This window comes from Rhinopithecus bieti, unplaced genomic scaffold, assembly GCF_001698545.2.
Source record: "Rhinopithecus bieti isolate Rb0 unplaced genomic scaffold, ASM169854v2 scaffold_80452, whole genome shotgun sequence".
NCBI classification, from domain to species: Eukaryota; Metazoa; Chordata; class Mammalia; order Primates; family Cercopithecidae; genus Rhinopithecus; species Rhinopithecus bieti.
In genome coordinates this window covers 93,860-97,875 of record NW_016829388.1, presented here as the reverse complement: position 1 = coordinate 97,875, position 4,016 = coordinate 93,860, and the positions used below count along the sequence as shown (strand labels likewise).

Here is a 4,016-nt window from a genome sequence, read left to right as displayed (position 1 = left end):
AGGCTGGTCAGAAACTCCTGACCTCAAGTGATCTGCCTGTCTCGGTCTCCTAACTTGCTAGGATTATAGGCGTGAGCCACCATCCCGACCAGAATAATCTTTTGAATGCATAAAATAAAATATGTGAGATTACAAAGGAAATTAATTCAAAATGAAAGTTATCAAATATTTTTACAAAATCAAATGTGTAAGCTGTGGTAAGGCTCTGTTTCCCCACCCAAATCTCACCTTGAATTATAATCCCTATAATTCCCATGTGTCAAGAGAGAGACCAGGTGGAGGGAATTGGATTATGGGAGTGGTTCCCCCATGCTGTTCTCTTGATATTGAGTGAGTTATCTTGAGATTTGATGGTTTTATAAGGGACTCTTCCCCCTTTGCTCAGCACTTCTTCCTGCCACCTTGTGAAGAAGGTGCCTTGCTTCCCCTTCTGCCGTGATTGTAAGTTTCCTGAGGCCTCCCCAGCCATGTGGAACTGTGAGTCAATTAAATCTCTTTTCTTTATAAATTACCCAGTCTCGGGCAGTTCTTTATAGCAGTGTGAAAACGGACTAATACAGTATTTATACATTTCTTTAAAGGGGAGAAGGTATGTGGGAAGGAGGGGGTAGGGTGGTGAGGCAAATGGTTATACTTTTGTGGGACTATTAATTAATTAGAGCTCAGTAAATCTACATTTTATACAAGATAAGGTGAATATTCAGAGAAAAAGGGAGTAGAGGAAGAATCAATTATGCAAACGTCTCAGGGTAGGTGGAGGAATGATTTGTTCTGCACCTGGGAAAGATAAGCTTGTAATTGACATTATCAGTGTGACTCTAGCAAACTTTAGTTTTAGGAGCTACACTTAGATGGTACACCTAAAGTTACAATGGACATTTTCTTCTTTTATGGGAGGATGTACATCTTGAAAGGTTTTGAGGCCAGCAAAGAGTTTACTTGGGAAAAATTTATGAGGGCCATCATCTGGAGATGTATGAGGCCTTCTGCCTTTCTGAGGGGGTCTGGGTAATGTGTGATGCTTTGACACCAAGTCATAAAGTAATAGCTATCTATTTGGGATAAGGATAGCAGTGCTGCATGACCCAGTCTCTAGGCATAACTTTCCCTTTGCATAACAAGTTTGGGGGTCCTAAGATGTTTTATTTCTCCTTTACAAGTCACAGGGACTGCTCAGCTGAATGAGCCCTGCTTCCAACCATCTCTCAACTTTGAATCATCACCTCAGCCTTGTTTTTTTGTTTTTTTTTAATTGAGATGAGGTCTCACTCTGTTGCCAGGCTGGAGTGCAGTGGTAAAATTACGGCTCACTGCAGCCTCAATCTCCCAGGCCCAAGAGATCCTCCCACCTCACCCTCCAGGGTAGCTGGGACCACAGGTGTGTGCTAGCACGCCTGGCTAATTTTTGTATTTTTTTGTAGAGATGTGGTTTTACTATGTTACCCAGATTGGTCTTGAACTCCTAGGCTGAAGTGATCCACCCACCTCAGCCTCTAAAAGTGCTATGGTTACAGGTGTGAGCTACTGTGCCTCGCCCACTTAAGCCTTTTTTTTTTTTGAGACGGAGTCTCACTCTGTTGCCCAGGCTGGAGTGCACTGGCACAGTCTCAGCCCACTGCAACCTCTGCCTCCCGGGTTCAAGCTGTTCTCCTGCCTCAGTCTCCTGAGTAGCTGGGACTATAGGTCTAGGCAACCATGCCTGGCTAATTTTTGCATTTTTAGTAGACACAGGGTCTCACCATATTGGTCAGGCTGGTCTCGAACTCCTGGCCTCAGGTGATCTGCCCTCCTAAAGTGCTGGGATTACAGGTGTGGGCCACCATGCCCAGCCCCACTTAAGCCTTTTTTATCTTTGTTGTCCTTGATATAAACCTCTGGATGTGATTTGTTTTTACTACTCAAGGTTCTCACAGATGACCTGGGCTCATAGTTCCAAGAGATTTTTGAGGCCTGTGTATTTATTTCTTCTTTGTTCTTTTTATTTCAATATGAGCTCAACATTGTGGGGCAAATGGAATTAAACAGTGGATGCTGTGGCAGAATCTTATTAAGGACATTCTAGAACTTTAGTGGCTGTTCTGGTGAACTTTGGATGTGAATAAGCTAATCTATTTTTGGCACCTTACAATCACTGGTTAAAAGTTTCCATATATTCAATAGTTAGTGTTTTTAAATGACCAGGAAGAGCCCTCTCAAAGGAAATTTCTAAAATAGCTTCTATTAAGGACTTATTAGAAAAGGCCAATAAAAATGTAGAGAACCTAAAAGCCAACCTTGAAATCTCTTCTCTGTCTTTTGCCTAACCCAGGATTAACTTACATCCTAGACCCCTGGCCCTCAAATTCCTCCTGCCTTTCTATTGGGGGAACCTGCCCCCAATATTTCAATGTAGGTTCTTTCTATTTTCCGTTAAGTGTCGTCTGGCTGAGAAATAAAGAGAGACAGTACAAAGAGAGGAATTTTATAGCTGGGCCACCGGGGTGACATCACTTATTGGTAGGACTGTGATGCCCGCCTGAGTCTCAGACCAGCACGTTTTTATTAAGGGTTTCAAAAGGGGAGGGGGTGTAAGAACAGAGAGTAGGTACAAAGATCACATGCTTCAAAGAGTGAAAAGCAGAACCACTGATAAGAGTCTAACAAAGATCACATGCTTCATAGGGAACATGCTTCAAGGGCAAAAGCAGAACCACTGATTAGGGTCCAACAAAGATCACAGGGTAAAGGGCAAAAGCAGAACCACTGATAAGGGTCTATGTTCAGCGGTGTATGTATTGTCTTGATAAACATCTTTTTTTTTTTTTTCCTAGTTGTCAAATGATCCTTTATTGAAATATTTTCCTTTGTGCTTAACTGGCTGGGCATTCCACAGCACCACTGTTGATGTCATCTATCATGTCATGAGGGTGGCGGCCATCAACAGTACAGCCCATAGACTGGGCAGTCCCCAGGATCTCTTTAATTGTTCCAGAGAGTTCTCTGGCTAAGGATAGGTGCCACATCTGTTGAGCAATGTTGATGATCTCATCTAAAGTGATATTCCCACTGTGTTTAATGTTTTTCTGTTTCTTTCTGTCTCTTGGTGGTTCCTTGAGGGCTTTGATGATCAGGGCAGAGGTAGAAGGCACCACCTCAATCTGGGCCTGTCTGTTCTGAGTGGTCAGTTTCAATGTAATCCTCAGGACCTTCCAATCACCTGTTGTCTTGGCAATGTCATCACCAGCCTTTTTTGGAGACAGACCCAGGGGGCTGATCTTGGGGGCCAGCATAGAAGTGGCACCGACTTCACCTCCAGTGCACCTCAGGTATACTTTGATCTCATTGGGGTTGAACTTCGGCAGCATGGTGGAGGCGGCTGGTGTCGGATGAACCCGGATTTGGGACGACCGAAGAAAGTTGCACCTTGGCCTCCTCTGAGCCAAAAGCCAAGAGCGATAAACAAAACAACAGAAAACAGGGTTCGAGAGCAGAGAACCAGTCTGACCACAAATTTACCAGGGCTGAGTTTTCCCAACCCTAGTAAATCTGAGGGTTCTGCAGGAGACCAGGGCTTATCTCAGTCCTTATCTCAACTGTACAAGACAGACATTCCCAGAGCAGCTGTTCATAGACCTCCCCCAGGGACACATTCTTTCCCCAGGGTATTAATAGTAATATTCCTTGCTACGAAAAGAATTTAGTGGTATATTTCCTACTTGCACGTCTGTTTATAGGCCCTCTGCAAGAAGAAAAATATTTTTGCCCGACCCCGTAGGCAGTCAGACCTTATGGTTGCCTTCCCTTGTTCCATAAAAATCGCTATTATTCTGTTGTTTTTTAAGGTGCACTGATTTCATATTGTTCAAACACACATGTTTTACTGTCAATTTGCACAGTTAACACAATTGTCACAGTGGTCCTGAGGTGCTGTACATCCTCGGCTTACAAAGATAACAGGATTAAGAGATTAAAGTAAAGACAGGCATAAGAAATTATAAAAGTATTATTTGAGAACTGATAAATGTCCATATTAAGAT

The 4,016-nt window shown here is 43.2% G+C and overlaps 1 pseudogene; it reads right to left on the bottom strand.

Moving 5' to 3' along the window:
- Window positions 1-2,791: 2,791 nt before the first annotated feature.
- LOC108523963 (60S ribosomal protein L12 pseudogene) lies at window positions 2,792-3,359 on the bottom strand (annotated as a pseudogene).
- Between the last annotated feature and the right edge of the window lie 657 nt (window positions 3,360-4,016).